The 24,317-nt window shown below is 40.1% G+C and overlaps 1 long non-coding RNA gene across 1 annotated transcript in view; it reads right to left on the reverse strand.

Annotated features, from left to right (window-relative positions):
• The window catches only part of LOC144034753 (uncharacterized), a 44,804-nt gene that overhangs the window by 19,728 nt on the left and 759 nt on the right, over positions 1-24,317 (reverse strand). The window contains exon 2 of the long non-coding RNA XR_013288280.1: positions 4,764-4,875. This is a non-coding gene — a long non-coding RNA (uncharacterized LOC144034753). The remainder of the gene's footprint in view (positions 1-4,763; positions 4,876-24,317) is intronic.

Genomic DNA, 24,317 nt, shown 5'->3' on the forward strand with positions numbered 1-24,317 from the left:
AAGCAATAAACAGTAAACCTTTAGAATATCTATTTATTTTATGTTCGCTGCTTATGTGAGCTCACTGGACACTTCATTAGGTACACCAGCAGAATAGAAAAGAGCTGAAACACATTTGCTGTAATTATTTTTTTACAACATGGTTTAGGGTGGTTAATCAAGTGTTCCTAATAGTTTGTGAACTCATTTATTGCTGAATGCTTAACTGGCAACATAGTTTAAATAGCTCTCAATGTGATAATAAATAATACACATGCATGAACGTGATTAAATCATATAAATGGTGTTGTTAATAAAAAGGAAACAATGTTGTCTTTAAAGGCAAAATTTTGATACAATATTTATATTACATATTGTTCGGTTTGTTATGGATTTTAAAAGACATTCAGCCTATATGAGAAGGAATTACAAATATTGGCATTACAATTGTAAGAATACATTTAACGCATCCTAGAAAAGAAGAACTCAATTTATTTTCAATTTGCTCTGAGACAAAACATACATCATTATCACTCTCAAGTTCACAAAATGGCTTATTAAACAAAATGATCATTTTTACTGCTTATAAACGAGTCACGTGACATGCTGAGAACGGTGTAATTAAGCGTATTTTAATGTTCTAGTTTACAATAAACGTTGCTAAACAAAGAGTGTTTATTTCTTGTGAGTGATAAGAGTGAGATGAAAGTGAAAATAGGAGTTTGGGTGAACTATCACTTTCATTTCATTGTGTGGCAGCCTCAGCACTTAAATTGATGAAGCGCATTGTTTGCTCAGACCTGACATTTAGTTCCAACGCATTTGAGTGTGACGTTGCTCTGATGAATTTTTGCACTTGTGTAATTTGTGTGTGTGAAGATGGATGCCCAGCCCATGAGACTGACAGCTGTGCTCTCTCCCTCTCTCCCTCTCTCTCTCACACACACACACAAACACGAACAAAGGTGCACGGATGAAAGGGAAAGTCAAATTAGAATAGTTGAGGCACCGGCATATTGAACAAGTTGGTTATACTTTTATTGCATATTTGTCATACTGAAATACCCACGCAAACTAGTTTAATTGAATGCATCAATTGGAAACATATAAGTGCAATCATTCAGTGTTGACGTAAAGCTATGACGTAACTCCTGTCGTGTGTATTATTTGTGAGTGGATCTCTCCACTGTGTTTTGTCCTTGACTGGGAGTGAAGGAGCCAATGTGCAGAAAACAGGCATAAAACTTTCATTTTTTAATGAAAGCACACAACCATATCCTGAAAGTTAATTAATACGAAGAGTGAAATGAAATGTATTATCTTCAGTGATAAACAAGCGGAATCTAATCAATTGATCAACTAAAGCTTCCCGCATGCATATTAATAAAGATTTTTTTTTTTTTGTAATAGCGCATGCTATTTGTATATTCCACTCATTTCCCATGCCTGGTTTTACTATTATGCTATTGATACTTCTCACATTTGCCTGCCAAACAAATCGTAACTCGAAGTTCACCTGCGCTGTGAAACAATGCTCGCACCTCATCTGAATAATTGTCCGCTCGTGCACGCGTTGAAATCCATACATAACAAATTAAGACCGAGCGCCGCCGAACAAGGAGCCCACGAGCCATCTAGTGGCTCGCCTCTCTCCACTCCAGGGAGCAGATGTTTGGGGACAGCTTACAGCCTCAGCACATTTCCGCGTGCAAAGCAAACAGCAGCACTCAGCACTTCTGGCAGCGAGAGAGAGATTTCTGCTCTCGAAAGAGTGCGTGCGTGCTTTATGGCGGAGGCAGGGAGGCCTTTGACTTAATGCGGAGTATCATGAAGAGGGCTGCGAAGGGGTGCATGCAGAGGTGAAAGTGTGTCAAGGTCGCCCGTCTGTTGCGCGGGAACGTTATCAATTCCCTCGCGTGCACATCTGGCGGCGGGAGCGTGCATGGCAATCACCTGGCTTGCTTTGGCTCGCCCTTTGCAAAATAAAGGTCGCTGCAGGCATGCACGAATCTGATCCAAATTGAGTCGTTTAATAGGAGGAATGCGCTAAAATAGAGACTTGGATAAATGGACGATTCCTTTTGGTTTCTTCCCCAACGTTGACACTCACAAGCTCACGAATGCGATTTGACCTCGAACAGCATGTTATTATCTCAAAACAAACCATCATAAATGAGCCCTGCGATGCTTATTTGTCTGAGCGAAAGCAACACAACCGACCCCCCCCCCCAAACCCCCGCCCCCCTCGTCCTCCTCCTCCTCGTCATCCTCTTCTGCCCCCGGAGCGATGGTTGCCATGGCGACAGATTCATAGACATATGGGAGGAGAGGAGAAAAGGAGCAACGGAGGAGAAAGGGTGAGATGCGCGGGAGTTGGAGGACACGCTGATGTGTCTTTCTTGTCTCATCTGTCAGCCGCCAGCATCGTGTCAGCTCGCGTCGGCCGAGGGAACAGTTCATGAACTTTTCTCAATCAGATTCCTGTCAGCCGCCATCTTGGCTGTATGTCACGGAGGACAGAATTGATTGTCTTTTGCTGCCTTACAGTGTGCCATACAGGCCACACGGTTCACAATGCTTAGATTTAGATGTTGCGATCTGTTGTTTGCTTGAGTGATTGATTGAATGCTTATTTCCAACATGCAATAAAACATAATAAACATTAAACATGTAATATAAACACAATCTCCACCAAAAGACCTAGCAAGGTTCACATCATATCAGCCAATCAGAGCACAGCTTGACAATGAATGCTGTGAAGCCACAAGTTGCCAGAATATTTTCCTATTCACAATTTCTTTGATTCAAACCAAAACTCCACATCATCTTTCCTTTATTCCTAATTCTTTCTCACCTCCTTCCTGCAGCTCTCCAACTGACACAAGCGAATGACCCCCAGTCCCTCAGGGGTCAAGTAATACAAGGTCATTGGCAGGGCATCTCTGCTGACTGGCTGACCTCTAAAAGGACATCTGAATGAAAGAACCAATCAGATCTTCCCCCCCCCCCCCACACACTTCACCCGCAGCCCACTCAACCTCCCGAGCTCATCCGCAGCCTCCATCACATGACCAGGGCGAGGCGTCAGAGGGAGGACGATTAATGATGCTTTTAGTACCTGTTTAGAATGAAGCTGTCCACGCCGCACTGTAATTACCCACTCCCAGGCGGCAGCTGCCCAACATAATTGCTTTTTGTTTGTTGACCTGGTTTATTGCGCAGAAAGATGCCTTTGGTTGGTTAAGATGAGGCGTGCAACGAAGGGTACTGAACGGCGCGTGTTCGAGAGCCATGCCACGCTACTTGTTTTAGCACAAGAGGTCAACACAGGCACAGAACTTCAGCACATTAATGCGCACCACAGACGGGGTGGACATAAAACTGATAAATATTTTTGTATTTATTTTAAAGCAACTATTGTGTTAATAGATTTAACATCAAAATGCTATCTTGATTGTTTCAAGCGTTTCATCCTGCCTTCTTATGCAATGGACTATTCCATCTTCTTACTGAGCATGTGCAGACTTGACCCAGGAAGAGGGCAGCAAAACAAAGTGGTTGGCTCATAGTGAGGAAAATGCAACAGTTATCCAAGTAGAGTGGAGAAGAGGAGAAACCGTTTTTATCAAAACTGCCAAAGCTTTCAAAGAGTGTGCTCATTTGGAGCTTTTTTTTTTCCTGAACGTGCACACAATCATAGAAAGAGGATTTTGGGTGCCAGTCTAAGCTCTTCTGTTCTCGGTCTTGTTATTTGTAAAATTAATTTCCCCCCACAAAAGTGCCATATGCTCTGGAGGGACTTATATATATCATTGGCATTGGGACAAAACCTTATACCTTCAAAATCATCACTTTTCAGGAGACCCCAAAAACTGCCATTGACGGCTATAGACGTCAATAATTCATTTGAACTATTTCTATTAGTTCTAATTAGCATTTTTCCCCACTTTTGCTAACAAGATTATGAAAACCTGGATGTTTTTTAAATTCTACAGTACATTAAGAACAGATGTAAAATTTGTGATTAATCGTGAGTTAATGAGTGAAGTCATGCAATTAATCGCCTGACGCCCCTAATTTTTAACAATCTTTTATTTTTTCTTCTAATTGCATCAGTTCTAGGTTTTTATACTCTTGTTAGCAAAAGTGGAAAAAATGTTAAACTAATAGAAATGGTTCAAATGAATTTCTAACGTCTATAGCCGTCAATGACAGGGAACGAGTTAACATTGCATCATCAAAGGGAGAAAACCATTTTCAACATTTTAAATTGGTCAATAATTCATAAAAATGACACTCACGTGTGAGGATTGACAAAAACAATAGATTTGGGGGAAAAATATATTAAATTTGCCGAATGGAGATGTGTGACATTTCAGGCCGACGCCAACATTGTTTTTTTATTCTTCATTATGCTTTTTTTTCCTTTTTTTTTTCTTTTTTAAATGGGCCAATTTATATTTGAAGTTTTTATACACAAGGTGAAAATTCAAGGAGTGGTGTCACTGACACAAAAGATTAAAGGATATACAGGGTGACACAAAAAAAAAAAGGGAATTTTTGAAGTGCGTATTGGCAGACATGAGCAAGTGGCAGAGATAGTGAGCGAGATAGTGACCTTGAGCAAGCAAACACTCCGCCATTTTAGGAACCAAGGCTTCAATTACTATAAATAAAATATTCTCCTTCGTTCACTCTTGGTTTTATTGGATTGTTACAAAGTTCCCGTTTTTTTTTATGTATTCTCCCTTTTTTTTATGTAGAGACTCAGGCCCATTTCCAACCTTGTCAATCACGGCGTCACGCACTGCCAGCAGGATTCTCTCACGATCCGCCACAGCGACATCCTCATGGCCATCTTGATGTCGTCCACGTCTTCAAAACGGGTGTCAAAAACTTGAGATTGGGAAAGAGGAAACGAAAGCCAGGTCAGGTGAGTACGTTATATAGGGACGTTGCTCCAGCCCGGTGATACAGTTCTTGGCCAGGAACTGTCAGATGCTCAGAACGTTTGATATGTACTGATTTTGCACATCCCTGTGTGACAGTATTGCAACATTGATTACTGTAGTTTTGTATAACTGTTGTTGAATCATAATCCACACCATTGGACATTTAAAAAGTGCTCAAGTACTTATGAATCATTTCAGATTTTGTTATTGTATCATCTGGTCACTTTAAATTGTGCAACAGCATCTGCACAAGTGTCATTGTTCGGTTCTCGAGCACCAATGGCACATTGACATTACATTAAGACTTTCTGTACTTGTGTGTCACACCCTAATTGTTCTCTTTTGTTTTATTGTTGCTTGTTCAATACTTGAGTGACTACTGGAGACAAATTCCTTGTGTGTTTTCATAATTGCTCAAAAAAAGATGATTCTGATGACATTGATACTGGATATTAACTCATTCACTGCCATTGACGCCCATAAACGTCAACAATTCCTTTTAACTGTTTCTATTAGTTTAACATATTTTCCACTTTTGATAACAATAGTATGAAAACCTAGACATTTTTTTTTTAAATAATCTTAAAAAAAAAGATTATCAAAAGTTAGGGGCATCAGGCGATTACATTTTTTAATTGTAATTAATCGCATGACTTCAATAGTTAATTCCCGATTAATCACAAATTTTACATCTGTTCTAAATTTTAAATTTTTTTTTTTAGGTTTTTATACTCTTGGTAAAAAAAGTGGAAAAAATGTTAAACTAATAGAAAGATTTGATATTTGGACGTCTATAGCCGTCAAAGGCAGTGAATGAGTTACTATGGCATTGGATAGACAATATCAGACTATATATTAAATTGAATTAGGACGGATAGAACGATAGATAGTGATGAATATAGCGCCACCTGTTGCAGTTGTCGAAGTAAATTGACCTGTGAGCACGCACTGACGCCGGCAAACTTTCTGGAATACCTTCCATGGGAATTCCCATCCCACATTCTCCCACCACATCTTTGGCTCCACTCCCAAGTCAAGTATGAAAATGTCAGCACCTGCGGCCGAGTACCGCGAGGACTGTGACAATGACGGCCAGATAAACAGCCCCCCCGTTTGACCTATGGCGAGCATAAATTTAACGTCCATAAATCCTCGCACGTTTCGGCTCAGTTTGGCGCAGCGTTTGCGGCGCTTCTGCTTCCACAGGCAGCGAGAAGCAAGTGTCGGGTATCCGAGCTGCTGTATGAGCAGCTTTCATCCTGGTCCGAGTTCTCACATAACTCAGGCGTGGAGTCTTTATCACCACCTCATAAATAACTTGGCTATGGTCTGATAATGTCCGCTTAATGCCTAGTCAATAAAGCCCACAGTAAGAGGGGCCTTTTTTAGCCTCTCAGCTGTACATAAATATAAACAACAGCGTAGATTGATGTGATGGGCAGCTCCTTCCACGTTGCCAGTGCAAAGGCCTGGCCAGCTGAAGGTGGGCTGTGGGGCTGCAGGTGTTTTGAGGAGATAGTGGAATGTAATGAGGGGGCTGCAGGAAAAGGGCTGTGTGGATAGCCTTGACTGATCACCTGTGAAAGGCATAGACACACACAAATGATAGCGCAGGGACACTAACGCGCACTCGTTCACCCCACACACACACACTGGCATACACACCGTCATTAGATAAAGCAATGGTGTCGCCGCCTGACACACAAAAGCTCATCCTCCCTATTTGAAGGTCATTAGTACATTAGCATAACTCCACTCCCAAATCAACTTTGATTGCTAGTCTTTGCCAAAGCAGGTCGGAAGGGAGGATTTTTTTATTTTGGGGTTGGCGAGGGGGTATTTTTTTTTTCTGTCAGTTTGAATTTGAGCATTTCAAGCGGTTTCTGTCCAGTTTATTTTTCATATATCATAGATATGGTTGGTTTGGTGCACCAAAATTTCTTAAATGGGAAGCCAACCCAAACATATTGGAGTCTAGTCTAAACACGGCATTCTGATGATTATTGCATTTGTGGAATATGAATTAAGCAGCAAAATCCACCTTCATTGTATCCATCTCCGGGGCGGCCATTTTGCCACTTGCTGTCAACTGAAAATGACAACACAGTTGCTCAGGGCTCAGGTACAGTAACAACCAATCACGGCTCAGCTGGAGAACATCACATGACTAGTCTCAGAAAACAGGTGTGACTGAGAGATCCCTCGTTAGGAACGATTACACTGATGAATGATAATGCGCTTCCGTCTGTGCTTTGTCTTTTTTTTAAAGTTTCACATAATTTGTCATTCGTCATCATAACAGGAATCTGTCAGTGATGGACTGATGGACCATCCATCAGTAATGACGGAATGCCCACCTCTGGAATTAGGCGCCAATCGATTAACCATGTCTGGACAGTGAAGCACAAGGATGATGTAATAGAAAGGCGACTCTTATTGTGTCTGGCACGTAAACAAGCTTGTCTCCACCTGTTGAGTAAAAGCACCTCTAGCTAAGGCCAAGCTGTTTCAGGGTTTTTACTTTCTGGACCTGGATTCCCCAACCGGTTTTCGATATCGAATCGATATTGCTTTTCATAGCCCAATATCGATTCATAAAACCATGTATTGATACTTTTAATACGGCTTTTTCTGGTAAATTAATGTGAGCACGTACTTGTTTAAAACCTTGTGTGAGCGTTGTTCAAATGTGCCTTTCTGTTATTCAGAGTGCCCCAAAAGGACCCCAGTGCTTGCAAAGAAAGGAAACCGCTCAAGCACGAGCTGCTCGGAGCTACTGATTGCTATATAACTTTAAAAATGGGCTGCGTTTTAATGCAAGCGGATCGCATCGCACCTTATTAAACGGAGTGCATGCATGTAGCAGTAATTAAACTGTACATTAAATGAAAGAAAAAAGGGAAAGACTGAACACAAATAACCCCCAAAAGAAGTAAGGTAAGAAATTGGACATAAAAACACATGTGGATGCATAATTATGCACTATGACTGTGTCTCTTATGTCAATTTGTTTTTATTTATTTATTTATTAACAACTGGATCCTTAGCATAAAAACCGTCACAGGAATGTGAATGTCGTGGTTTGGGTTAGTGTTAGTGTTCTTGCCACTTTATTTACATAGCACTGTAGTTGTAATTGATTTTGATTATTATTTATTGTTTTGATCAGGTCATGTTCAATGATTAATGTATCTGCATTGGATTCAATTATAAATGTAAATATTCATCGTTTTACCAATGCACCAAGTAAGAGAGAGAAGTTTCTACTATTTGCAACATTGGTACTTCTGAGAATGTCTTCCAAATGAAAGTAAAATTGGAACTGCATGAAATCAAAATGGCCCTTCTGAATCAAATCGAATCAGTTTTGGAAATCTGAATTGAAACACAGCCCTACATGTCATTATATCGTAATACAATTTATATCATTATATTGCACAACGCTATTTCCACATACAGTTATTGACCAAATGAAAGCTTTGCAAGTATTGCAAGCAGCCCCGCTATTTTGTGAATTAAAGCCAAAGTTTAGAGTGGCTCTGACTTGATGCCATGTTGGAAAAGTTCAGAACGAAAATACGCGGACGCTCCACAGAACTTTACAATGTAATCAAAATTTACGAAGTAAAATGAACCGATAAGCTGAATTGTCAGGCAAGCAAGCAAATTGTAAAAAAAAAAAAAAAAAAAAATCTGTTTTCCAATTCCCATCCCATTTTCAAGTCCCTGTATACGTCATTGCTGATATGAGGTTTCAGAGGTTGAGACTGCAGACAATTTATGATTTCTCAGACCGATGTTTGTATTATCTGTGTAAGTGATGTGGAAGTCACACAGGACTTGTTAAACAGGCCAACAATGGAACTTATTTATTTTGCCGTGCATCTGCATTGTCAAACACAAGCAAGAACTACAGTGAACCTTAAGGGCAAAGGTGTGTGTTTTACCGGCAACTCACACTGCGCCGCAGTCACTTTAGCACTAACGCTCGTACTACGTGTCCAGGCTAGTGCACTGCTAAAATACTGTAGGTCATTAAGAGATTGCAAGACAATGATAGAAACACTTCCCAAGACAATGAGGATTATTTTCATGCTATGCTTTTATTCACATATTCCAGTAAATCTTTGATTTTTTTTTTTTTTTGCAACAACCCTTTCTGATGTTGTCATCTTAATGTCTTCAACTAGTTTGCATAATTTTTGACATCAACAGGAAAAGTAAGTAAAGTAAAAATATTTGTTTTCATTTTCATCTGCTACTGTTATTGTTCAATTGTGCACAGGTTTATGCAGAAAGTCAAAATCGTATATCTTTGAAGATTTGTTGCCACAAAAGAGTGATTTGAGTTTCAAGCCTGGTCATGGAATGAAGGTCAAGGTACAACTATTTATCGTTTCTATAAAATCCTACTATTTTCCAAATCTGTGCAAGGTTCAGTTCCAGTGCATGGATATCATATTTATCTCGGGTTAAAATTTAATTTAATTTAAATTTTAATTTAAGCTCAGTATTGTTCATTCGGTAATTTTACCGATTTGACATGTCATCATCATTGCTCTCTCTTTTTTTTTTTTTTGTATGTGCGTGTGTGCGTGCGTGCGTGCGAGTGTGTGTGTATTCATTAGTTCACCTAAAACCTATTAAAAAATCCCATACCGTTCACCTAAACCGAACACTTCCAGCCAGAGTCGTGAGGCCGTCAGGAGACCCGGGTTAAAATTTTATATGTTGTTACTTTAATATAATCACACATTTGTGAAAGTCATCTACTAGAGTTTGGTCAAGGATGAGGGGTTTCATTGTCTAGTGCGCATCGAAAGGGACACTTGTCGAGCGCTCGCACCAGTCACGTGACTAAGCAATCGTACTGCGGCGCCAGGGGCTGCTGTAGTCAGTGTGACGGCTGGAATGGGATCAGACTGAGCCCCGGGGAGACAGAGGACACTGACAGGGATGTTGCCGGGTTGAGCGAGGATGTTTGATTGTGATCCATGAGATAGATAGTCAGTGCAGCAGCAACTGAGCTTAGACAAAAGCAGCTGGGAGAGACTGCGACGCCAAGCAGGTCAGAATGGGAGTGATGACCCGATCGGCTCATATTGACATGCTTGCAGGGCTCTAATTGGCAAGAATGGTTGTAATGAAAGGGTTACACGTCATTCATATCAAAAGGTTGTGACATGATTGGAAAATGAGGTTAAAGTGGATCACGCTCATTTTTGTCTTTATAAGAGCCTTGTGAATAAACTAAAACGAGCACATCAGCAAAAATATTGAACAGTAACTACTTCTTCTTTTTTCTTAGCTCAAATTATTCAGAAGCATGTGATCATCAAGCAAACTGAGAAAATATAGTTATAAACTACATCAAACACTAAACTTTGTTCATCTTCTGGATTTCGCTAGGGTTATATAATTGCTAGTAAAAAAGTTACTTGCTAATAAACATGAACCAGCCTCCAACCTTTTTGAAGATGAGAGCAACCTCTACTGATTAGGACTCTCTCTCTCTCTCTATGTGTATATATATATATATATATATATATATACAGACGCTCCCCAACTTACGAACGAGTTACGTTCCGAGCGATCGTTCGTAAGGTGAATTTGTTCGTAAGTTGCTTCAGTGCTATATTTTGGATTAGAATTTATGTTTAAAGAGAATACGTACAGTACTGTACTACGTATGTTAGAGAGAGAGAGCGAGAGACACACACAGTATGTACATGTACATAATAAGATAAATAAAATGAAGTTTAACTTACTTTTGGAAGATGTACTCGATGCGTAAGGATTTGATGGAGGAGGAGGAGGAAGAGGAGGATTTTATATCATGAGAGGTTCTTCGTCGTCGCTGGAATGGGCTTCAAAAGTTACTTCCTCCTCCGTAACTTCAATGTAGGAAGAAGTTGAGGGTCGAGGAGAAGAAGATGAGGGTTGATGAGTATCTTCCTTGGAGGATTTACTAGAAACTGGCCGAAAGAAGCGATCTAACTACGATTGCACAGTTTTCTTCTTTTTTCATCATAAATGATGCGGTAGCACTGTATGGCATCATTCAATTGATTTGCAACCTTTGTGCAACGTTCAATATTTGGGTCTTGCTGCTCGAAGAGTGCGATGGCTTTATCTATGAGCGACAGGCGTTTCTTCTTCTTCCTCCTCCTTGACACATTGCTGAGCCTCCAATGCTGGGTGAGCTCTCACAGCGCCAAGCGTTGGTATTAGCGGCGGAAAGAAGCACTACAGTACTCGGAAAAAGGTGCGCAATAAAAAAATCTAACTTACAGCATCTCTTTCCGAACATTTTTTGACATGCGCGCATGCGCACAGACATGTTCGTATGTACCGTTGTTCGTAACCCGAATGTTTGTAAGTAGGGGAGCGTCTGTATATATATATATATATATATATATATATATATATATATATATATGGTTGTAAGGTACTTAAATAGCCACGCGACGCAGCATAAACGTCCAAATTACCCAATAGAAATGCCCTGTACTGCACTGGAGCTACAATACACAATGTTCGAGTGGAGGAGCCATTTGGACTGTGTAGCACTTCCACCGGTTCCCTTCTTTGACAGAATGCACTCGGTAAGCGCCGGTGTTAGTGATTAGCACAGAGCTAGGTCGCTACAGCTCTCCAAAGAGAAATCAATGTGCACTGTCAAACCCTGTGAGAGCCAAGACCCGAACGGATACCGTTTTGTCACTTGGAGTGACTCCAAGCCACTTGATCTTTTGATGTGAGGCTTATTTTATTCGGCAAGTCCAGAAAAGTGCTCGTTAAGTGTAACATCCATCTCGTCTGTTTCGTTGCAGTAAAGCATGAGTGTCACGTTTATAATTTGCATCCGAGAACTTTCAACGTCGTTCAAAGGAGTCACAATTTACGCAATTTAGCAGTAATAAATTAAATAATAATGTATATATTTGAGGGGACTGGCGTCAAGTTGTATTGTAGTATATTGTAAGTTCACAATTTACTTCAGGTTAAAAATGACAACACTCTTAATATGAAAAGCACACACTGATCTCTTCCGGGTCATACGCAGTAAAGTTGCGTTATTTTTAATGCACATCCGTATTCAACTTAACCAAATACAACCATTCAAAGTTGTGCAAAGGAGTCACTGTAACGCTATTTAGCAGTAATACATTAAAAATGCATATATTTCTGGGGTCTGGGGTCAAGTTGTATTTGACAGTTTTTAAAATGTGCAGAATTTCACAAGTTACTTCATGTTAAAAATCTGGTAGAGTCAAAAATCAGCACCGTGATTTCTTACAATCCACTTTTTTCTGACACTGATCATGTTAATGATTTCTTAAAAATAATAATCAACAATGGTTTAACAAGGCAAGAAAAATATTTTTCTGCATAGGGTGGCTCATTTTTTCAACTGAAGGCTTTGGGAATTGCGTAATTGTTTGCACCTTATTTATTATAGTTTCACCAGTAGTGCATTGAAGAGGATAAATATTGAACACATATTGTACTTGAAAAATAATTGGTTTCTTAAAAGTTTTATAATGTTTGTTGTTGAGTGATAACTTGTTTACATAAATAAGTAAATAAATAAATGAAACTAGTGCAATGAAGAAATAATTTGTATTTAATTTTTCTATAGTAGTTTCTGAATGAATGGGTGAAAAGTAGAATTTTCTGCTTATCAATAAACTGTCCTAATTATGTATTGGTTTTTAACCAATAATTAAAAGAAAAATGAAAGAAAAAGAAACATCGCCAAAACACTTAAACGTCATGAAAATTAATTGAGATTTATCAATTGGATGATGCACCTTAATTATTCCAAAGTATTGATATCTGCAATCCTGGCCGTATATGTATTTGGTATTGGACCAATACCAAAATATGCAGTAGGCAATCGCAAATGACTAGTTCTTCTCTCTGTTTTGCTTCAAGCCCAAGACGTTGACATTAAAACACAGTAAGCATGAGATCTATTAAACCGGTTTACTGTATATAAACATATTAAGCCAATAATGAATATTCGCTGCAATATTCTCCCGCAAAGCAAAAGCTGAAGCATTCTCGCTTGTGCATTCAAGCTAACCCAAAAACAGCATGTGCATAGAATCCGGGAGGAGAATAATGAATTCATAATTTATGCATGACACGTACTGTGGTGTAATACAAATTAATGATTTGCCAACCAACCTTGAAGTTGCTGGAAGGACTATTTCCCTTCTATAGAGATCCTCCATGCTTTTAATATGCCAGAGAGTTTGTGGCATGGCGGCAGCTATTTTTCACCAGAATGCAAAGAGATGGAATTATTAAAAGATGAGTTTGTCTCTCTCCGGGTAATACAAAAAACGTGTATGATAAAACGCTGGGTGTACTTTAACGTATTGCGTTGCGTGTCCTGACAAGAGCACTGTTGTCATCAATCACTTCTTTTGAAGGCAATTTATTAATATTTTGTTTTGAGCTCTGAAAATGAAAGGATGTTTATCAGGATTAAACTAAGACACAGCATATTAAAGCTTTTTTTTTTTTTAGGGCAAATTGTACAAAAAGTGCACAATTTGTAATCTTTTTGGAAGAACGTTTACTTGCTGATTTGATCCCAACTGCAAAATCAAGGGAGAAATGTGAGTTTGGAATCGCCCTCAAACTAGCGGTGGTACTGCAAATACTGGGTTTGCAGGGTAATGGAGACAGAACTATTGCAGAATTAGTGGAGACATTAACGGGTGGTATCAATAAATAAACCTCTAATTAGAAAAAAAAGAAGCAGTGCGGCGCAGCAGTAGCACAGAGGGAGAATACCAATGACACGCACACACACACACACAAACACACACACCCACACACACACATCTGTATGCTGGCACATATCTCTGGTGAGGGGGTGGGCCTCACGTGGGCTTTGCCAATGGAATTGGCTCGCCCATGCGTTGCCGACCCGCCCCAGCGGCGAGCGTGCCCACTCTTGACTGTGCAGTGAACCCGGCGCAGCCTCCCCTTTTCTCCGCCACCTCTCCTCTCCTCTTCTAACCAGCTTATCTGTACGCTGCCCTGAGTGTGCTGCTCTGTGACTTGGCCATGATTGATAGTAGCGGGGGTCCTCCACTCCCTCGGTGAGAGGCAAAATGGAGGAGGGAAAATAGAGGGAGAAAGAGTGAGGGGAATGCAGAGAAGCCTGGAGAGACTAAGCTCTGCAAAATAACAATGAAATAGAGGTTATGTTTTGTCGAACAACAGGCTTTCACGCTAAAATATGCGTATTTGAGGGGCAATCCCATTTTAGATGTGTGAACGTGTAGGTGTGCTATGTTGCTAGCTACCTGGCTGAGGGTGGAGGGGTGGAGGGGTTGCATGGCGCTGACCGTTCCCCGTCTCTCCCCTGTGTTCCCCGGAGGGTAATAAAGACTGATGACACTGATGCTGTGCCATCCGGCTCCACAGTCTCCACTGCGCAACCATTTGCGCCATCATTTATCCCGCTCGCCCCCTCCCCACTCTAATTCTGCTTTAATAACCGCCAGATCCATTCATCAGCGTATTGACGGGCATGACAGGTGCTGCGGCACCCGCTAACTCTCTGCCCTTTACTCGATTCACAGCCGGGGTCACCGCGAGGTCACGCAGTCAATAATCACAACACGCCGCTGTCACCTTGGAGCGACAGCGCGGCCTGCATATCGATGCGAGCGAGTCTTGCCACTTTGCACACTTCGTATTTTTTCAAGGGAAAGACAACCTTAAACATTTCTTGACAATGCTATATGTGACCCCACCAGTCTAAGTCCGTGGCATTATGATTAATTTTAGATTTAACAAATGAGTTATGAAGCAAAATCCAGTCAGGGGGCGGCCATTTTGCCACATGCTGTTGACTTAAGATGACATCACAGTTGCTCAGGGCTCAGGCAACGACCAATCACAGCTCACCTGTTTTCTGAAACTGAGCTGTGATTGGTTGTTACCTGAGACCTGAGCAACTGTGATGTCATTTTCACTCGACAGCAAGTGACAAAATGGCCGCCCCCTGAGATGGGTAAAAATGGCTGGATTTTGCTGCATAACTCATATTTCACAAATGTAATATTAATCAGAATGTCATGTTTAGACTAGTGGGGTCACATATAACATTGTCAAGAAATGTTTATGGTTGACTTCCCCTTTAACTCATTCACTGTCATTGATGGCTATAGACGTCAAAAATTAATTTGAACTATTTATATTAGTTTAAATTTTTTTCCCACTTTTGTTAACCAGAGTATGAAAACCTAGAAAAAAAGTTATTGTACATTTAGAACCGATATAAAATTTGTGATTAATCGTAAGTTAACTAGTGAAGTCATGCGATTATTTACGAAAAATGTTAATCGCCTAATTTTTAATAATCTTTTAATAATCTTTTCTTCATTTTTTTTTAAGTAATTAAACTTTCTTTTTTTTTTACATTTGTAATAATCTTTTCTTTTTTTTGTTTTAAAAAAAGAAGATTATTAAAAATTAGGGGCGTCAGACGATTACATTTTTTAATCATAATTAATCGCATGACTTCACTAGTTAACTCACAAATAATCAAAATCTGTTCTAAATGTACAATAAAAAATTCTAGGTTTTCATACTCTTGTTAACAAAAGTGGAAAAACATTTAAACTAATAGAAATAGTTCAAATGAATTTTTGACGTCTATAGCCGTTAATGGCAGCGAATAGGTTAATGAGTATTTCAGTCGTGTAACGTCGACAATTAATTTCCCACAACTCCATCATCACTTCCGCACATGACTTTAGCGATGCAACTTCTTCTTTCAAGGGGAAGCTCTGGACTCCTTGGGCACTCAACTCTTCTTATGCAAAACATGTCCTGCTGCCGTCACACATTTTTTCTTCATTTCAGCTTGACAGTGACATTTATGTTCATTTACTCGGCAATTGTGAGGCATCTGGAGGGGGCCGCCCTCCCCCACTTTCCCTCCCTCACCTTTCCCCCACTCTTTTTCTCTCCTGGCAATAATTATTAATGTAGATTTGCAAGCCACCGTGACTGAACCTTTGATGAAGAGTCGGAAAAAAGAATTGGGGAAACAAGGTAGAAGAAAAAATGTCTTCGATGGAAGCAGGAATGAGGGTTACGATGGAGTGTGCATATATTTTACTATGCATAATACACCATGTAGTTGCGTGATTCTTTTCATGGTTGTGGTTTTGAGCACTGGGCCAGGTGGCACCCGTGTTTATAGCAGCCATTCATTTGGAGAGGAACCATATTTGGTGGCTTAAGTGGGTGTTCAACTCCGACAACCACACACCTCAAGACAGTCAAACCATGTGGTCTCTCAGAATCAGTCGCTGAGGGAGAGACATCTATCCACTCTATCTACACAGTACATTTCGTAGAGTAAATTTTACTCTAAAAAAAAAAAGACTATATTCTAAACAGAGAAAACTTTACACTTTTACTACAACTACTTTATTTTTTCAATAAAAAAAATAAATAAATCAAAATCAGTTGAGAAACAATCCCACAACCTTCAGCATGGGAGACAGCCACTCTACCTTAACTTAACTTAAGGTAAGCCATTTCTACTGACGGACGAAAACCCACAATGCTGAATTTATCAATTTTTAGAAGTTTCCTGTCAATTGTCAACTAAATGGGCATCCGTCATTGTCGGATTGACAAAACCTTCCGTCAATTTTGACAGAATGCCAACCTCGGCTCTTTTCCAATTTTCGCCCAATATGACGGCCGGGTATTCATAGTCTTGAGTATGAGCTTTGAAAAAAAAAAAAGCAACACAAATAATACTAGGAATATTGTTATGTTCCAATTGCTCATAGTCATCAACGTTCAACAAATTTGGAGGATTATGCACTATATTTTCTCAGAAACTTGTTTTCCAGGGAACCCCAGTGCATAAAAACTTTCAATTAAAAGAAGAAATTGAATAAAGATGCAGGAATTACTTCTTCATTACGGTTACAAATAGGGCTGGGTAAAAAAATAAATAATGATATAGCGATACCGAATCGATATTCCTTTTCATAGCCCAATGAAAAATCGATTCATAGAACCATGAATCGATATTTTTAAATATGGCTACCAAATGCAAATGTGGCCTTCTGTTATTCAGAGTACCCCAAGAGGAGCCCAGTGTTTTGCCACTTTATTCATATGGTGCTGTGGTTGTAATCGATTTCAATTATTTATTGTTTTGATCTGGTCATGTTCAATAAAACATACATGATTATTATAACGGTAATGGATTCACTTTAAAATGTAAATATTCATTTTTTTTTTTCATACTAATGCACCAAGTAAGGGCAAGACGTTTCTATTTGCAGCACTGATACTTCTGAGAATGTCTTCCATATAAAAGTAAAATTGGTATTGCATGAAATCCTTAACTGAATCGAAAATCAAAGTGAATCGAATCGCACCCTCCTGAATCGAATCGATTTTGGAAATCTGAATCGATATCAATACCCAGCTCTAGTTACAAAAGATGTAATGGATCCTGTGACATTTAGGGCTGCACAATATATCTAAAAAAATATTGATATTGCGATAGTGGACCATGCAATATGCATATCACAAAGACATGCAATAAATGAATATGGAATTTTATGCTTTTATCTGAATTGATTATTATAAATATAATTCATCTGAATTTATTATTATAACGAAAATGCACTCTAAAAACAGTTGGGTCAAAAGTAACCCAATTATTACTCTTTTTAGAGTTATGTGCACCACCTTCCAACACTCTAAAAACAGTTGCGTCAAAAATAGCCTAACTATGGGTAAAAAAATTGACGGATCCTGTACTTGGGTCGCTTTGACACAACTTTGAGTTATGTCAAATGGGTCTTTTAGTGTAAAACAACTCATAAATATTGGTCAGATCCTTTACTTGGGTCCAAAAAATTAGGTCATTTTGTATTAAAAAAACCCCTGAAAGTTGAGTCAAATTGAACCATAAATAATGGTGGATCGGTCCATTTTTTATCCATAATTGGGTAATTTTTGACCCAACAGTTTTTAGAGTGAATAGTTTAATTAATTAACTAAGATTATATTGAGTTTGCTTATTTGGCTGCATGATTTTTTTTTAAAATTCTTTCATTAGATAATAAAAATGTAATTTCTTTAGGTACATGTTAAATATCGCAATAATATCTATATCGCTCAGCAACTGTATCGCATATAGCATGATTTTCCAATATCATGCAGCCCTAGTGACATTGGATTCTATTTAAAGTCAGAAATGTGATTAAGCCAATTACGTAAAGCAGCCATCTTCATGCTTCTTCAGTACAGCCACTTTCTCCGTCGGTCTGTCTGTATTTGACACTAACATTGCCAATCACAAAAAAATACTTCCTAACACATAGAACACAATATTAGATACGCTCTGCTTAAATGCTGTAGTTGGTACGATGATTTCCAGTTAATTAATACATTACCACACTAGCATATTCTATCACTAACTGGGGACTGTTTATTGGCATATTGATATCCTATATCGAACGTAACCACAACATTAGGTAAAATATTGATTTGGCGTCATATCTGTGGATGTAAGAAGAGGCATCCATCTTAAAGCCCTTCTCTAATTTGCTGCTCAATGCTTTGGAGGAAAACTTTACAACGACGGCGTACGTTTGTGATGGTCATTTGGAGCAAGTCTTGTAAACGCCGCATGCAGAATAACAACATTTTTCGACACGGGAAGCAATGTGGGAGATTTCATACAATGAGCCATTTAGAATTCGCCCCGCATTTTCAGGATCCTGTAAATATTCCTCCAAAGTTGTACAAAAACGACAGTTTTCCAACCCCCTCATGCATGACGTCGCAATTATGTCAGGACCGTAAAAGACCTTGAGAAGTTCCACACTTCCTACAAAGGGTTAACGGCAAAACTGCAAAAGTACATCCATCACACATACATGTGAACCTACTGTATAAACTCCCCACATACACCCATGTTGTGCACCCCCCCCCCCCTCCCCTCCCTTCTAGCCAAGCAGCAGCAACCAGGGGTGCGGGTGTTTGAGGGCTCTAATCTGTGGTGCAGGTCCCATCGGCAAGGATCATTGAGCTAATTAATAACGTGGCACGGAGAGGGATGGCAGTCATTAAGAAGCCGCGGCTGTGTGTGCAGAGATGCGGTGGTCTTCTACATGGAACTTTCAAAGTATGTGTGTGAGGGTGATGGGGAGGGGGGCACCGCAGGCACAGGGACTCACCCGGGCGTGCAACTCTTCGATTCATACCGCACAAACGGACACACACACACACACATGCGTGCGCTAACACACACCTTTATGAAGCTAGACAAAGACAAATGCAAACATGAACACACTTTATGTATTTTACTGAGGAAGAAAAGAGAGCAACTTTAATGTGTGTGGTGGGTCCACTAGAGTACAATATCAATAAACACAATGTACAGTAGTCTTCCAGCAAAAGTTGTTCATCCAAAAAGAGCTGTACCACTTTTGAAGTACCAACTTCTAACAATACAGTACGTAAAGGGGGAGTTTTTAGTGTTAAAAGTGTTAGCAAGATTTGAAAGTAGCCTCACTTCCCAACTCTCCCACCCCCAGAATCTCTGCCGACTGTCACGCCCCTCATTTATGGCAATTCATAATGACGTGATTGTGAAAGTGCAAAGTCGTGATGAATAGTAACGGAGAACGTATATACAGCTTCAACGGAATAGCAGCACTAGCAATAGTAAGCTAGCATTAGCACTCAACGCTAGCCGCAGAACAAGAAGGACATTTTGACGGTCCCACTTTCTGCTGCTGATTGGTTCTTTTTCGTGGTAACTTCTTGTGAATCAAATCAAAGGCAGAAAATGAGGTCACAGAGGGCTGATTTTTTTTTCACGGATCATTTTCTTGCATATGCCTACTACTGTCAGGTCATACTGGCAGTCCTGACAACATGAAAAAGTGATATTTATGAATAGTGCTGTCACTAACATCTTTTTTAAAAATCGAGTCGCCTATCGATTAATCCCCCCCCTCCCAAAAAAATAGAAATAATAATAATAAATAAATAAATAAATATATATATATACAGACGCTCCCCTACTTACGAACATTCGAGTTATGAACAACGGTACATACGAACATGTCTGCGCGCATGCGCGCATGTCAAAAAATGTTCGGAAAGAGATGCTGTAAGTTAGATTTTGTATTGCGCGCCTTTTTCCGAGTACTGTAGTGCTTCTTTCCGCCGCTAATACCGACGCTTGGCGCTGTGAGAGCTCACCCAGCATTGGAGGCTCAGCAACGTGTCGAGGAGGAGGAAGAAGAAGAAACGCCTGTCGCTCATAGATAAAGCCATCGCACTCTTCGAGCAGCAAGACCCAAATATTGAACGTTGCACAAAGGTTGCAAATCAATTGAATGATGCCATACAGTGCTACCGCATCATTTATGATGAAAAAAGAAGAAAACTGTGCAATCGTAGTTAGATCGCTTCTTTCGGCCAGTTTCTAGTAAATCCTACAAGGAAGATACTCATCAACCCTCATCTTCTTCTCCGCGACCCTCAACTTCTTCCTACATTGAAGTTACGGAGGAGGAAGTAACTTTTGAAGCCCATTCCAGCGACGACGAAGAACCTCTCATGATATAAAATCCTCCTCTTCCTCCTCCTCCTCCATCAAATCCTTAAGCATCGAGTACATCTTCCAAAAGTAAGTTAAACTTCATTTTATTTATCTTATTACGTACATGTACATACTGTGTGTGTCTCTCGCTCTCTCTCTCTAACATACGTAGTACAGTACTGTACGTATTCTCTTTAAACATAAATTATAATACAAAATATAGCACTGAAGCAACTTACGAACAAATTCACCTTACGAACGATCGCTCGGAACGCAACTCGTTCGTAAGTTGGGGAGCGTCTGTATATACTTTTTTTTTATCATTACTTTTTTTTAAAATTTTTTAAGTCCACTAAGGTTGAACGTGGGTTTAATTTAGTGGATATAAATACCCATTTTTTTGTATCTTCTGCACCCATTTGCACATATTACACAAACACCAACAAAATTAGCCTATGCTAAATAATTAACAATCGCGATTAGCATTAGCCCTGAATAAACTCGAATCACTTACTTATTGTACTTTTCCTGAAAATCGCTTCATAGTCCAACATTTGATCAAAATATTAAAGGGTAAATGGAGTGCACTTAAATAGCGCTTTATCTTCATCATATGTTTACCAAGCCTGACGTATTCGCTTGTCTCGTTCAAACATATTGAGTTGTTGAAGCCTACGATGGCCATTGATGTAGTATACTTATTTTTCAATTAACTTACTTCCTGCGCCGTCACCCAGATGTTTTTCTTTGGTTCCATCTCATTTTAAATCCATAAACTTATGAGTACTTGCATCATACTTGATAATGCTACTAGCGAATGCTAACCTACCCAATGGTATTGCAAAGAGAGTTTGTTTCGAAGGTCCGTTGCTGTCTGTGTTTGCAAACTCTCTTGCGTCTGTTGTTAAGTGCATTGTGTGCAACTGGGTCAAATTTGGCTCAGTTATTGCACATTTGGTGGCGTACAACCATAGTAGTAGTCCTTATGGCAAATGCTGGTTGGTTTACGCCCAATTCACACTGATTGCGGGACGGACACGGCGCGGCATCCGTACGAACGCCTCAAGGACTAGAAAGCATTTGAGTGCGGTGCATATGCGGTGCTGTGGAAGGTTTCCGCAAGCTTTATATTTTTTCCAGATTCTGCATGCGGATTTTCATGAAGCTGAAGAAATTACACGAGCCGGACAGGAAGTCAGGTGTCGGCATCAAGGTAGTATATTTCAAAATAAAACCGTTTGCAAACTCGTTTTTGGTTGTTTTTTTTGGGGAGGCTAGCTAACTACATAGCATGACATGAGTCAGACATTTAAAAGACAAAAAAGGAGCTCAGAATAAATTAAGTCCCAGAAATAATGTCCAAAAAGCAGATCGACGTGACAACAGGCAAGCGTGGCTATTGTTTACCAATAGAACTCATTATACACCGTTGGTATTGCGTGAACTCAACTCTCCAGCGTGAACCCCCGTGATCTTGTGGTCTGGCGGGTGCAAATTTCCGTACACGGACAGCTCGCGCAACGCACGCGGTGTGAATTGCGGTCCGTGAATTGGGCGCTAGCCTGCACGCTACTTGGAGGAGTGAAGAAAAAATACTTGGAATCGCCGCCATATAGGGAGGAGTGAGTCTTGCTCTATGCCAGTGGTGTCAAAGTCCGGTCCTCGAGGGCCCGAGTCCTGCATGTTTTAGAGATGTCCCACGTTCAACACAGCTGATTCATATTCTGCAGGAGCCTGATAATTATCCTGATCATTGAATCGGGTGTGTTGGAGTAGCGAAACCCCGAAAACATGCAAGACTCGAGGACCGGATCTTGACACATGTGCTTTATGCTATAGTAGATAGCGCTTCCCTGTTTGCGGACGCACGTAGGGCCGCCATCTTGCGTGTGTTTGGCTCCAATAAATTCATTAGAACTCTTTTATTTATTTAGCGATTTTGACGCGGATTGCTTTGTTACAAACATAAGACATGTAGCGATGCTAATTTTCTCAGTTTTCAGCCTAAAGAGACCACAAACAAACCCTAAGAAGCATTGTAATTAGTAGTGGTTAATGCTGGTTGGAGTCCGTCAGCAATAGGTGTATGTGTGGAAACACGAAATATTGGTTCCGGCAATTTCAAGGTATCGCAAATGTTTTATAAAATTATTGAAATAGCTTCCACGCATGCATTTTTGCGTCAACCAATTTTTGTGGTTGACCCAACTGACTTGGTTGACTTTTTTTCCCTAGCCCTATTTATGAATATTGCAAACTTCCCCTTCAAAGGATGGAGCTAGAAATATGATGAGACAAAAGCTTGTCTTCTTTTTGTCATAAAAAGATGTAGTCCAAAAAGAAGAAGGCAGAATAGTTACTGGATGTCCTCCATTGTTGTTCAATTGACATCCTTCTTCTATTTACGCAGCAGTAAGTGTTATTTACCATTTCAAACCAGACAGTGCCGAGCTAAACTGGCACATACACCATTTTTATTAGAAGAAGGCAGTCCTCATTATAGAAATCTCCAGTTTGCAGCAATATGTTTGCCGGCGTTGCATACATCGACAATATTTACCCTAGACTGGCTAAGAGCACTTAGTCGTGTGAAGCAGCCCAATAGCTCAGTCTGAGCTAATGAAAGGAAGCAACAGGAGCAATTAGCAGTGTAAACAAACAGCTCGCCGAGGCGCCTGTTTCCTGCCCCCCAACCCCCGACTGGCAGCCTGGAGTAGGAGGTAATTGGGGGAGCTGGGAGCCCAGACAAAATCAATGGTAACGCATACGCAAACGCAGCGCGATTACTCATAACCTGGTGACGCGGCCTCGGGGACACGAACACCACAAGGCGTTGTAGCAGGTTTGACCCCGTGGAGCTTAAACACCTCGCGACAAGCTTGTACTGTACCTCGGGCTAACATTTAACTTCGGAGTATGGACAGAAGGACTGACAGACATCCACATGCCAACAGCTGACAACTCACTTTGACCAGCCGCCGCCAGCCATTCAGGGGCCTCACAACTTTCCTCTCTAAGTCTAATTGATCTCATCTCCATGCCATTTATGTGTCTGCCAGCACACTAATGTCTCCTGCTCAGTCACTAATTGGGAAGTATCAGCATCTATATGGCAACATGCGGCTGTGGCCTGCAGACAGTTGCGAACAAGACATGGCCAAGTATGTCTCCGAGCGCGCCCCGAGTGGAGCCATGGGGCAAAGTAGGTACACTAATGCAGGAAGCTGGCTGCGACTTCCACTCTTAAAATTCTACTGTGGGCACCGGGCTCCTGATGTCTGAGAGCTGGCCCAACGACCATCACAACAGAGTTATTAAACAAAAAGTACACCTGAAGCAGGACTTGTTGGCTCCAGTCGTTGCTAATGGAATCGCATAATTAGTAAAGTATCTAATGCGAGAAGGCAAATGGAAGGAAAATTGAAATGCTTACAAATTCCATAAATAGCATCTGTTAACAAGGACCATATAGGTAAAATAATCGATTCATTTATAATTAATAATGCAGTCAATTGTGTGGGATTGATATTTGATAGAACATTTCTTAAAGACATTCAAGCAAAAAAACATGATGTCAGCTATGAAAAGTTAAGCTAAGGCTGCAAATCCTCCACTATATGGTTGCTTTTCTGGGCATTCATTACAACAAACCGCGAGTTCAGGTCATTGAGATAGCAAATCTTCAATCTCATTAAAAAAATATTTCTAAAAATAATAATCGGTCACTTAATCAATGGCTTGGTAAACACACTATTGCTTGC

The sequence above is a fragment of the Vanacampus margaritifer genome, chromosome 1, assembly GCF_051991255.1.
Source record: "Vanacampus margaritifer isolate UIUO_Vmar chromosome 1, RoL_Vmar_1.0, whole genome shotgun sequence".
Lineage (NCBI taxonomy): Eukaryota > Metazoa > Chordata > Actinopteri > Syngnathiformes > Syngnathidae > Vanacampus > Vanacampus margaritifer.